Here is a 13,829-nt window from a genome sequence, read left to right on the forward strand (position 1 = left end):
ATGAGACAAAATTGGAAAGACTTTTTTGTTGACAGTGTCTGTGAGTTACTTCAAAAAAAAAAGTTCACAAAAAGTACACATAGCTAATGTTGACCACAAAATGGCATGTGAGCTAGCCAGGAGTCCTGGAATCTTCTGATCTGTAGACAGATGCGTTATCCATTGCTCCACTCGCCCCACGGGAATATGTGGCTTGTAAACTTGTGTGTAACACTTTTGCAAAAATGAAAAAAAAAAAAAAATTGGTGACATTATTTGAATACGCCATGATGCTTTATCCATTGCGCCACTCGCCCAACAAGTTACGGCTATTGACCGTAAACTTGTGTGGAAAATCGTCATTGTCCAAAAGATGGCAGTTTAGCAAGAGTGACCAAGGTACAAATTCCACAAAGCAATTTGATTATGCCATGACCAAGATGTTAACTGGGGTTGCTGCGGCCACAACGCAGAGTACTAACCACTATACGATCGTGGCCAATATGCACAACTGATTTAATGGTCCTGCATACAATCGTGTAGTGTTTAATTCCGTTGTGTTCGATTCGAATCTGGGTCATGGCATAATCAAATTACCGTTTTTTTCCATGTATAATGCGCAAAATTTAACTAATTTATTGTCCTAAAATCTGGGGTGCGCATTATACATGGGTACAATTTTTTTTAATTTTTTTTTTATTTATTTATTTTTTGTGAAGAAAATCATGGTACAACAATTTTTGAAGAAAATCTTGTCACGGATGGTTCTTTACAACGTCACTTTCCTCTCTTTTCATTTTAACCTAACTGATCGCGGTGGTGCCTTTCTGGGCAGTCGGAGAAATCAACGCCAACAAAAAAAATACATCCAGCCTAGTTAAGAAATCACCAGAAAGATCACCATGACAATTGTGAATAATAAATAAATAATTATTATATATATTATATATCTAATTATTTTAATAATAAATAATTGTGATAAATAACTGGAACATCACTCAAATATTGGTGATCCAGTTGAGAGTCTCACATATTTCTTCGCTATTGAGTTTGCTACTGCATGTGCAGTGATACTGACCGGCAGAATAACATCCGGTTGTTCCCAAAGATGATCTTTTTTCTGAAATAATTTTATGTTTACGGACTTAAGTAACCCGGCCGGGTCATACCAAAGACTATAAAAATGGGACCCATTGCCTCCCTGCTTGGCACTCAGCATTAAGGGTTGGAATTGGGGGGTTAGATCACCAAATGATTCCCGAGCGCAGCGCCGCTGCTGCTCACTGCTCCCCTCTCCCCCAGGGGATGGATCAAAATCACACGGGGATGGGTCAAATGCAGAGGACAAATTTCACCACACCCAGACGCGTGTGTGACGATCATTGGGACTTTAAAAAAAAAAAAAAAACGTTGGAAACTTTGGAATCCAAAGTGCTTCACTGTCGGCTCCCCTTTCACGTGCCTGCTCTGCTCACAACACAGCACGCCGCGTACTGCTCCCGGAAAGAGGAAGCAAGCAACAATGAACTGGATTTCAAAATAAAGTCGCGTCTAATGTCCGAGGTCAAACACGGCGATATAAATCGATGTTTACGTTTAGCATCGATGTCAATAAATCGTAGAGCATTATATCGATTAATCGATGTGTATCGATGAATCGTTACACCCCTAGTTGATATCATTACATCGTAAGATGGCGCCGCGGATGGCCACCTCGGTGACTCGCTCTATATTTATTATTTTACATCTTTTTAACCTCACTTTGTATCATACTTCCGGTTTGCCACATAGAGCGCCGCAGCGTCACTTGAGAGAGGATCTACATTCCTACATTTCTATATGCTTTTCTAATTTTTCCTCGCTTTTTACGTTTTTTACTCCAGTTTTGGGAGTTTACTATTGTTGAAAGTCACGGACCGTCAATTCCTGCCATTTCAACCACGTCACTGTTTGGCTCTCAGCGGAGGCTTCGTGGCTGTTTGTCTACCGTCGATCATCGGACACGTAAGTATGGCTGCGGATCAAGAGGTTTGTACGGCTTTGTGCACCAACTGCACCCTTCTCTTAGAGAGGTTGTCCCTGCTAGAGGGACATGTCCGCCAGCTTGAGGAGAATAGTGTGATAACAGTAGATTTTGGCGGACACAGATGCGGACTGTAGTCAGCCCGCTAGCCCAGTTAGCATTAGACTTAGACAAACTTTATTGTCATTTTGTCAACACTGGGTGTACACAAAACGAAATTACGTTGCGTACGGCTTTCAACAATGTAGTGGTATTGCGGCTGGTTAAAAAGTGACATTCTATATAAAAATATGAAATAAGATAAGTATAGAGTACAAAGTGCAGCAGTGATAAAGTATGTAAACAGTGCAGGAGACAAAAACCGTATTTACAAGTGTGCAGAGGAATGCTACGTTTGAATGTTCAACAGTCTGACGACAGCAGGGAAAAAACTATTGCAGAACCTGGTGGACCTGCAGCGGATGCTGCGAAACCTCTTCCCAGACGGCAGCAGGGAGAACAGTCCATGGTGAGGGTGTGATGGGTCACTGATAATATTACGGGCTCGGGACACGCAGCGCTGGGATGACAAGTCCTGAATGGAGGGAAGAGGAGCCCCGATGATCCTCTCTGCTGTCCTCACCACTCTCCTCAGGTTCTTCCAATCGGAGGCGCTGCAACCTCCACACCACACCGAGAGACAGCTTGTCAGAATGCTCTCTATGGTGCTTCGGTAGAACGTCCTCATGATGGGTGGGGGCAGGTGGGCTCTCCTCATCCTCCGCAGGAAGTACAAGCGCTTCTGTGCCCTCTTGACTAGTGTTGTGGTGTTCACAGTCCAGGTGAGGTCGTCTGTGATGTGGACCCCCAGGAATTTAGTGCTGCTGACCACCTCCACAGCTGAGCTGTTGATGATCAGTGGAGCGTGGTGAGGCTGGTTCTTCCTGAAGTCGACGATGATCTCCTTCGTCTTCTCCACATTCAGGATCAGGCTATTTTCTCTGCACCAGCCCACCAACTGCTCCACCTCCTCTCTGTAGTCCAGGTCGTTGATGTCCCTGATGAGGCCCACCACCGTTGTGTCGTCTGCAAACTTCACGATGTGATTGGTGGTGAACCTGGGGGCGCAGTCGTGTGTCATCAGGGTGAACAGCAGGGGGCTCAGGACGCAGCCTTGAGGGGAGCCTGTGCTGAGGGTGATGACATCTGAGGTGTTCTGTCCGACCCGGACTGACTGAGGTCTGTTGGTGAGGAAGTCTAGCAGCCAGTTTCGAAGGGGGGTGCTGAAGCCCAGGTGTTCCAGTTTTTCCACCAGATGCTGTGGAATGATGGTGTTAAACGCTGAGCTGAAGTCCAGGAACAGCAACCGCACGTGGGTGTTCCTCTCCTCCAGGTGAGCCAGGCTCAGGTGAAGAACGGAGGAGATGGCATCCTCAGTAGAGCGGTTCTGGAACGGGTCGAATGTTGGGGGGAGTCCGGAGACGATGTGTTCTTTAAGCAGCCTTTCGAAGCACTTCATCATGATGGGAGTCAGTGCCACAGGTCTGTAGTCATTCAATGAGGTGATTTGAGGTTTCTTCGGCACCGGAATGATGGAGGCAGCCTTGAAGCATACTGGCACTGTGGCTTGGCCCAGCGAGATGTTAAAAATGTCTGTGATGACACCAGCCAGCTGACCTGCACATTCCTTGAACACCCGCCCAGGTATGTTGTCGGGGCCTGGGGCCTTACGTGGGTTGACTCTTCTCAGAGTCTTCCACACGTTGGCTGAGTCAAGGCAGAGTGCCTCCTCTTCCTGGTGGGGAACAGTTTTAACTGCAGGAGTGCTGTTTAGTGCCTCAAATCGCCCAAAGAAGTTATTTAGACCATTTAGGAAGTCAGCATCAACCTCACCCAACGGGGGGGAGGGTAAGTTGTAGTCCGTGATCGCCCGTATGCCTTGCCACATACTCCTGGTGTTATTGGCGTCGTGGAAACAATCCTGAATTTTTCGACTGTGGCTTCGCTTCGCTAACCTGATGGCACGGTTCAAGTTGGCTCTCGCTGTCCTCAGTGCCTCCTTGTCGCCAGACTTGAAGGCTGAGTTCCGTGCTCGTAGCGTATGACGTACCTCCTCAGTCATCCAGGGTCGTTGGTTGGCTCGGGTGATGATGTTCTTAGTGGTGCTGACGTCCTCGGTGCATTTGTTGATGTAGGCTGACACAGTCATGGCGTACTCATCAATGTCGATCTGATTGTCATATGTTGCTGCTGATTTGAACATGTCCCAGTCAGAGCACTCAAAGCAGTCCTGGAGTGCCTCCATGGCCCCCTCAGACCACACCCTCACCTGCTTCACTGTGGGTTTTGCTCTGATCAGCAGGGGCCTGTATGCAGGGATTAGCATAACAGATAGGTGGTCTGAAGAGCCGAGGTGGGGGCGGGGGGCTGCTCTGAATGCATCCTTTATATTGGTGTAAACCAAGTCCAGAGTGTTCTCTCCCCGAGTTGGAAAATCCACGTGTTGGTAAAAATGAGGGAGAATAGTCTTCATGTTAGCCTGGTTGAAGTCCCCAGCAATGATGAAAACACCCTCTGTGTGCGTGGATTGCCGCTCACCGATTGTCCGATAGAGAACACTCATGGCCTCTTTAGTATTAGCGCTAGGAGGCACATACACAGCCGTGATGCTAACAACAGTAAACTCCCTGGGCAGGTAGAAGGGTCTGCAGTTAACAGTCAAAAGCTCGATGTCCGAAGAGCAGAAGCTGGCGACAGATCTAGCATTTTTGCACCAGTTGTTGTTGATGTAGACACACAGCCCACCTCCTCGGGATTTACCGCTTAGTTCGCTGTTTCTGTCGGCGCGGAATGTAGCGAGCCCCTCCAGGCTAACGGCGTTGGACGGTATTGATGAGTTCAGCCATGTCTCCGTCAGGATGAGAGCGCAGCAGTTTTTAACCTCCCTCTTTGAAGAGAGTTCCAGTTGTAGATGGTCCATTTTATTATCCAGTGAGCGGACGTTGGAGAGGAAGATGGATGGAAGCGGCGGTTTGTAGGGGTTAGCTTTAAGCTTAGCCGTTAGCCCACCTCGACAGCCGCGCTTCCGCCGCCGGTCACACCGCCTACGCTTACTCCTCCTCCGGCGTGTGCTGCCCGGCGAGCCCGCTGCATTGTGAGCTTCTGGGGCTAGTGCCCGAAGCACTCCGAGGCTACGTAAACAGACTAGGGTAGTTGTGGCTACGAGTCCGAAAACACTTGATGACCGTACCTCCAGCAGGCGCTGGCGATCATATACTAACCTACTGGATGGATAAACTAAACTTTGTGTTGTTTGTAGTGTCCTAGGCGACATATTTTGTGAAAATGCTCGTCGGTTGTCGAGAGCCGTTGCAGCCGCAGCCAACCGGGGCGCCGCCATCTTGAATCTTGAATTAGCCCCAAGCGGCTTGCTAACCGCGATGAGCCAGTTAAGACGCATAGCCGTCCCAAGCCATCTCGGCCTACTGGCTCTCGCATCTTGGTCATAGGTGACTCCATCACACGAAAAACACCACACTTAAAAATCCAGCCACGGTAATGTGTATCCCTGGAGGCAGAGCACCCGACATAGAAGCTAATCTAAGGGCGCTAGCTCGCAATAGGTCTAGTCAACAGCGTAGGTCCAACAACACTAGCCACTCGGATATAGTGATACACGGTGGCTCCAATGATATATTTCAAGCATATATCGGCTCTATTGATAATCTTACAAATGTATTTAATGCGACATTGTTAAATGCCATCGACTCGGTAGTGCCACTACGTCTGAAAACTCGCCGTAGAAAGCCTACTACACGGTTCACAGGTGAAACACGGACGCTTAAGCAATTATGTAAAAAGCATGAACGAAAATAGCGTTGAACCAAACTTGAGGTTTTCCATCAGGCATGGCGCGATAGCCTCCTGAAATACAAAGATGCGCTTATTTTAGCAAAAACTAATTATTTCTCGCAAATTATTAATCTCAATAAAAACAATCCTAAATACTTATTTGATACAGTGGCAAAGCTGACGTGGTGCCATCCGACCTCCGATAGCTCCTTCCACTCAGCCGACGGGTTCATGAAATTTTTCGCTTGAAAGATTGAATCCATTAGGGATGAGATCAAGATGACAGTTCCAATCGCTCAGTCGAGACCGCCCATTACCGGCGCTGACGAACATGCAATAACCCTATCAAATTTTAAAAGTGTGTCCGTTGAAAGGCTCACGCAATTGGTTAGTGCGGCTAAGCAAACGACATGTTCACTCGACCCGCTCCCAGCCAAACTATTTAAAGAATTACTTCAAATTTTAGGACCGTCCGTCTTAAATATAATTAATCTGTCTGTCTCCTCTGGACAGCCTTTAAAACCGCTATCATTAAACCGCTACTTAAGCGACCAAATCTCGACCCGGACTGTCTCAGTAATTATAGGCCGGTTTCAAATCTCCCATTCGTAGCAAAACAACGAGTAGTCCATGGTAATGCGACCTCTGAGCTCTATAACGTCACTTGTGGTGTCCCGCAGGGATCGGTACTCGGACCAATTCTATTTAATATGTATATGATTCCGCTTGGGGACATAATACGTAAATATAACATTAGTTTTCAATGTTAGGCGGATGACACTCAATTATATATGCCGTTATCGATGACAAATCCGCAGGACTGTTGTAATCTTGAGGCGTGCCTTGCGGAGATCAAGCAATGGATGTCTCTCAATTTCCTTCGTCTTATCCCAGATAAAACTGAGATGTTGATAATTGGTCCAGCTTGTTATCACCACTTATTTAAGGAAACCACTATAACTATGGATAACTGTACTATCACTCAGAGCGATACTGTAACTAATCTCGGGGTAACATTTGACCAAACGCTCTCCTTTCAAAAGCACAATAAGAACATAACTAAAATTGCGCTTTTTTACCTCCGTAATATTTGTAAGATTCGTCCGATTGTCTCGTGATGCGGAAACTATTATACATGCGTTTATTATGTCGCGCCTGGACTACTGTAACGCATTATCAAAGTCAAAGTCAAAGTCTGCTTTATTGTCAATTTCTTCACATGTCAAGACATACAAAGACATTGAAACTGCGTTTCCTACTATCCCACGGTGGAGACAAGACATATTACACCCAATTGGTCCACAGACAAACAAAACATTCAAGTAAACAATACACAAAGTAAAAATAAGAAGGCACATAGTATATAAATGTATTATTTATTTATATAAAGGCCGGTCCACGAAAATATTTCTGACACGTAACCGGTCCGTGGCGCAAAAAAGGTTGGGGACCAGTGATTTAGTAGAAGGTGGCTACAGATAAAAGTTTGAGTTCATTTTGAAAAACTAACAGGTCACTCACTTAAGATGCACGCACAACCAATGCAGCTCTCTAATAACTCTGCTGCAAACATAGGTTAACGCACTTGGGTTGAAAACCGAACCCCAGTCTTTCACGCGACAAGCAGAGATACTATCCACGATACTAACAAGGAACATGCCCTGTGTTGGGGCAAGATGGACTGCTTGGCGGGAGAAAGGAAAGGGAGGAAGCAGAAAGGGGAACGCTCACAGAACACATGCGCTTATAACTATTATGTGGATTTTAACCATCTGTAAACGTTATTAAAACAGTACTGAAATGGGGCAATCTGCTGGTCTTTTTCGTATATGCCTGCCTTCAAGTTTAGAGGGCACTACCTTTAGGGGGCGCATTAGAGGTTAGGGTTAAAGGTGAGGGGGTTACCGTTAGCGAGTTAGCAGGTTAGGGGTTAATTATTAGGGTTTGGTTATTGTTCTGGTTTTAGAGTTAGCGTTAGAGCTTGCAGTTAGGGAATTAGGAGCCTTAGGCCAACCAGATTCCATTTATTCCATTAATCACTGACATTCAGTCTTCAGGTCCATGGGCTACCAATCGGAATGTAACGGGGTCAGCTGGTCGACTATGGAGCTCATCGGTGCAGGGGAATGATTCTCGCTTAGGGTGCATCATTACCTGGGTTTAACTCCCGGACGATCTCTTCTTGGAAACACTGTTGTCTATCATTATGTGGAGCGTTTGACAGGCCAACGTTACACGGAATGTAACATGGTCTGCAAGCTTCCGTCATGACTCGTTGGTCTAGGGGTATGATTCTTGCTTTGGGTGTCGGAGGTCCTGGGTTCAACTCCCAGACAAGCCCTTCTTTAAAACGTTGCTGTTGATCAACTAGCCCAATTCAATTTTGGGCGCGAGCCCGAATCCATACACGGTGGATGGCGGCAGTGATATTTGAGAAGTGAAATGAAGTTGATTGGATTTGCAGACAGTGTGCAATCATTATTTCATCAAAAGTAGGCAGGTACATAAATTTGGGCACCCCAAGAGAAAAATGACAATATTTCAATATCAATATTTAGTAGATCCTCCTTTTGCAGAAATAACAGCCTCTCGACCAGTGGTTCTTAACCTGGGTTCGGTCGAACCCTAGGGGTTCGGTGAGTCGGTTTCAGGGGTTCGGCAGAGCCTCCACTCCGGAGGTCCAAACACACCTGATTAATAAATTCGCATATCTGAACTGGTCTCGCAAAGGCAACAGCAGAAGTCACACTGATTTGCTGGTATGTCATTTGTTGTGAATTCATGCATTGTGTTGGTTCTATTCTTTGAACAAGGTGATGTTTATGCACGGCTCATTTTGTGCACCAGTAAAAACATCTCTGTCTTCAATTTGAAAAAAATAAATATATATTCACAAAAGAGGGGTTCGGTGAATGGGCATATGAAACTGGTGGGGTTCAGTGCCTCCAACAAGGTTAAGAATCACTGCTCTAGACACTTCCTATAGCTTCCAATGAGTGTGGATTCTGGTTGAAGGTATATTTCACCATTCTTCTTGACAAATCTGAAAGTCCCATAAACTTCATTTCACTTCTCAAATATCATTGTGTCTGTCCGCTATATGATATATTTTACTGATATTGCCTCTGAACAGGCGAGCAAGTGCTCCTCCGGCCGTCATGACTACATTCTACCGTGGCACCATTGAGAGCATCCTCTCCAGTTGTATCGCTGTTTGGGGTGGTAGCTGCACTGAATACAACATGAAGGCCCTGCAGCGCATAGTGAACACAGCTGGTAAGATTATTGGTGCTTCACTCCCCTCCCTGAAGGACATTTACACCTCCCATCTCACCCGCAAGGCGACTGCGATCGTGAGTGATGTGAGTCACCCCGCTCACTCTTTGTTTGATCTTCTGCCCTCTGGGAAGAGGTACAGGAGCCTGCGCTTCCGCACCACCAGACTCACCAACAGCTTCATACTCCAGGCTGTTATGATCCTGAACTCTCTCCCCCCTTCTGCGTAGCGTCCTGTACTTTTGCGGTATATTCTGACTGTCTGCTGTATGCACACTTGCTCCATTTTTGCTCCTCTTATTTATTATGTTATTTATTTATTTATTATTTATTCATCACTCTTATTTATTCATTGTTTGTGCCTTCTTGTTTTTATTTTTCGTGTTGTTTACTTGTATGTATATTGTGTACTATGTCTTGTCACCGTGGGATAGTGGGAACGTAATTTCGATTTCTTTGTGTGTCTTGGAATGTGAAGAAATTGACAATAAAGCAGACTTTGACTTTGACTTTTGACTTTGATAAAGGAAAATCTTGAAATAGATTTTGCATACAAATAATACTTTTGCATATGACCGTATATGTAACTCGGAGAACATGTGATTGATTACTTTATCAAATACTATTTGACTAAATATTTGAGGTCCCACTGAAACTTAAAACTCGGATCACGGGATTCAGAGTCCAGAGTGCTAATCATAACACCATGGAATAGACACACACACGCACGCGCACACACGCACGCGCACACACACACGCGCGCACACGCACACACACACACACACACACGCATCCTTGTTAACCTCCCTCTGCAGGACCCAAAGTACTTTACTGAGTTGTGGGGTCCACCCTTTCTAGTGGTCCAAGAACTATGAAAAAAATCAGGCAAGTCTCAAAAAAAATCTTGTTACTAAAAATCACTTTCAATAAACACAATTCAAAACTTTATTTTACATGTCAGTTTTTCAGTCACATGTGGGGCCTGTTTCTAACCTTCAGGCTTTGCGGGGTCCACCTTTACACACATGAGATTTTTAGTCAGTTATGGGGCTCGCTTTTAATATTTCAACCTTAAGAGGTCCACCTATACACACATGACAAATAGTGAACAAATGGTGAAACAGGACCAGCCATGTGTTTCTACCTCTGTTAAGGGAAGCTCTTTCACTCATATTTTCTCCTCATGGTGGTTATTCTATTTTTGACAAAGTACTTAACAGCTTTCCAGTCTCTGTTACTCAGTGCTTGTGGTTCTGCAGCAATGCATCTCTCGCAGTCAAACTTACCAGGAACCTGATTTGTCAATATATACTTCCTTAAATGTTTATTTACTGCAGCACATTCCTCTGGGGTCCAGCTTCTTTTCACAACTTTTTCTTTACCTAAGGGCATAAGAAGAGCACTTTTTAGTTGACAACTTAATTAGAACAAGACTGCATAAAGAATACATTCACTTTATGTACAATAGTCCGACAAAATAATTTAAATGAGATATTTTAAAAAGTCAACTATCTTTGTCAACGGTGATGAGCCCACAATAGACATAAGTAAATCAGTTATTATCTGGGATATTAATCCGGTCATTTAAGTCGCTCGGTGGTCTTCAGTGTCAGCTGTTTTCATATTAACAAAATTAAAAATAGATGCACAAAAGGGCAATATTAGAATGGCCCCAGTTTTGGGGGTGGGGGAAAGAGGTCTCTCATTTTCTTGACTACTTTTAAGCAGTTTTGCATTTGACCAGAGTGTCACTGCTGGTAGATGAAGCAATTCCTGGCCCCTACAGAGGTTGCACAGGCAGCACATTGGGATGCACCATTTCTCTGACAAAACCATTAAGAACAGATACAAGTTGTTGCAAAATCAGGGAAAATAAAAATCTGAAAAAAACTTTTTTCAGACAGTGTTTTACATGTATGGGGAATTTGCTTTGATAACGTGCTACACATAGACAAACAAAGATGATATAAATAAATTTGGATGGGTTAATTTTCATTTTATCACAAAATTCAACTATGATTGAATAAAGGTCTAAACTTTAGACCTTACATGTCTAAGAAAAAAAGTCGTGGTGTTTAATATATTGGGTCATCTAAATCTTAGTAAGCAGCATATGTGAGGATAATTAGATACTGATACAGTAGTAACAATTGGACAATTTAAAAGCAACCGTGATAAAGTTATATATTGAAAAGGATTACTCCAAACTCACCTCACTTTTTGGCAGACTTTTCATTACTTGGGTCACGAGATGTGAAGGTACAAGAGGTCACTTCTATGACTTCTGGCATCAGCCCATCTGAAATGATGATTTTTAAGTACAGAAAAAAATATGTTAAACTTATCTTATTAGGACAGCAAACACACGGATCAAGGGTACAGTTTCTAACAGCAAACTAAAGAGAAAAAAAAACTATCTACACTTGTGCTCATAAGGAGTTATTTATTACAATAATGTCCTGTAGAACCAATCTTGTTGGAACCAAATTTGGATTTTGGTAAATACTAGACAGGAGCAGATATGAATGTAATGGACTATTTAAAAGTGGTGGAATTAAAAAATAAATAAAAATCAATATTGAAAACGAGTACTGACCTTAAACTGCAGTTTTACAAACTCACCTTTCTTTTTGGCCATTTTCTTCCACTGAGACTTGAACTCTGGTCGCTGGGGTGAGAGTCCTAACCCTAGCCCTAGCTCTAACCTTAACCCTACCTCTTACCCTAACCCTAGCCCTAGCTCTAACCTTAACCCTACCTCTTACCCTATTCCTAACCCTAACCCTAGCCCTAGCTCTAACCTTAACCCTACCTCTTACCCTATTCCTAACCCTAACCCTAGCTCTAACCCTAGCTCTTACCCTATTCCTAACCCTAACCCTAGCTCTAACCCTAACTGTAACCCTAACTCTTACCCTAATCCTAACCGTAACCCTAGCTCTAATCCTAATCCTAGCTCTTACCCTATTCCTAACCCTAACCCTAGCTCTAACCTTAAACCTAACCCTAACCCTAATCCTAGCTCTTACCCTAGCTCTAACCCCTCACCTTTCTTTTTGGCCATTTTTTTCCACTGAGACTTGAACTCAGGTCGCTGGGGTGAGAGTCCTAACCCTAGCCCTAGCTCTAACCTTAACCCTACCTCTTACCCTAACCCTACCTCTTACCCTATTCCTAACCCTAGCTCTAACCCTATTCCTACCTCAACCCTACCTCTTACCCTATTCCTAACCCTAGCCCTAGCTCTAACCCTAGCTCTAACCCAACCCTAGCTCTTACCCTATTCCTAACCCTAGCCCTAGCTCTAACCCTAGCTCTTACCCTATTCCTAACCCTAACCCTAACCCTAGCTCTAACCCTAATCCTTACCCTAGCTCTTACTCTAACCGTAATCCTAACCTTAGCTCTTACCCCTCACCTTTCTTTTTGGCCATTTTTTTCCATTGAGACTTGAACTCAGGTCGCTGGGGTGAGAGTCCTAACCCTAGCCCTAGCTCTAACCTTAACCCTACCTCTTACCCTAACCCTAGCCCTAGCCTTAACCCTACCTCTTACCCTAACCCTAACCCTACCTCTTACCCTATTCCTAACCCTAGCAACCCTAACAACCCTAACTCTAGCATATGGTATATGGTATATGGTTTTATGGGGGAGCACACGAGCAACTCTGTTGCAAATTTTTCAAGGATAAGATATTTTTGGTCCCACTGGGATTTGAACTCAGGTCGCTGGGGTGAGAGTACAGAGCACTAACCACTACACTACAGAACCCACGCCATTACTTCATGGATGTTACCTATATGGTTTTATGGAGCAGCTCACAAGTAAATAGTATAGATAGGAATAGGTAAATGCCAAAATACTTGAGGTTCCACTGAGACTTGAACTCTGGTCGCTGGGGTGAGAGTCCAGAGCACTAACCACTAGAGTATGTAACCCACACCATTAATCCATGGAAGTTAGCTATATGGTTTTATGGAGCAGCTCACAAGCAAATAGCATAGATAGGAATAGGTAAATGTCAAAGTAGTTCAGGTTCCACTGAGACTTGAACTCAGGTCACTGGGGTGAGAGACCAGAGCATTAACCACTACACTATGGAACGCACACCAATATTCCATGGAAGTTACGTATATGGTTTTATGGAGCAGCTCACAAGCCAGATATAGGAATAGTATAAATAGGAATAGGTAAATGCCAAAATAGTTGAGGTTCCACTGAGACTTGAACGCAGGGGTGAGAGTCTAGAGTACTAACCACTACAGTATGGAACCCACACTATTAATCCATGGAAGTTACCTATATGGTTTTATAGAGCAGCTCACAAGCAAATAGCATACATGGGAATAGGTAAATGCCAAAATAGTTGAGGTTCCACTGAGACTTGAACTCAAGTCGCTGGGGTGAGAGTCCACAGCACAAACCACTACAGTATGGAACCCACGGCATTACGTCATGGAAGTTACGTATATGGTTTTATGGACCAGCTCACAAGCAAATAGTATATATACATAGGAATAGGTAAATGCCAAAATAGTTGATGTTCCACTGAGACTTGAACTCCAGTCACTGGGGTGGGAATCCAGAGCACTAACCACTACACTATGGAACGCACGACATTATTTCATGGAAGTTACGTATATGGTTTTATGGAGCAGCTCACAAGCCAGTATAGATAGGAATAGGTAAATGCCAAAATAGTTGAGGTTCCACTGAGACT

General features: G+C 44.2%; 1 long non-coding RNA gene across 1 annotated transcript; it reads right to left on the reverse strand.

The window, feature by feature from the left end:
* Nucleotides 1–10,013: 10,013 nt before the first annotated feature.
* Nucleotides 10,014–11,419, reverse strand: LOC119118832. Its single transcript, XR_005096985.1, has 2 exons — nt 11,322–11,419; nt 10,014–10,491 (listed from the first exon to the last, which is right to left on the reverse strand). It is a non-coding gene; the product is annotated as an uncharacterized LOC119118832 (long non-coding RNA).
* Between the last annotated feature and the right edge of the window lie 2,410 nt (nt 11,420–13,829).

The sequence above is a fragment of the Syngnathus acus genome, unplaced genomic scaffold, assembly GCF_901709675.1.
Source record: "Syngnathus acus unplaced genomic scaffold, fSynAcu1.2, whole genome shotgun sequence".
Taxonomy (NCBI): domain Eukaryota; kingdom Metazoa; phylum Chordata; class Actinopteri; order Syngnathiformes; family Syngnathidae; genus Syngnathus; species Syngnathus acus.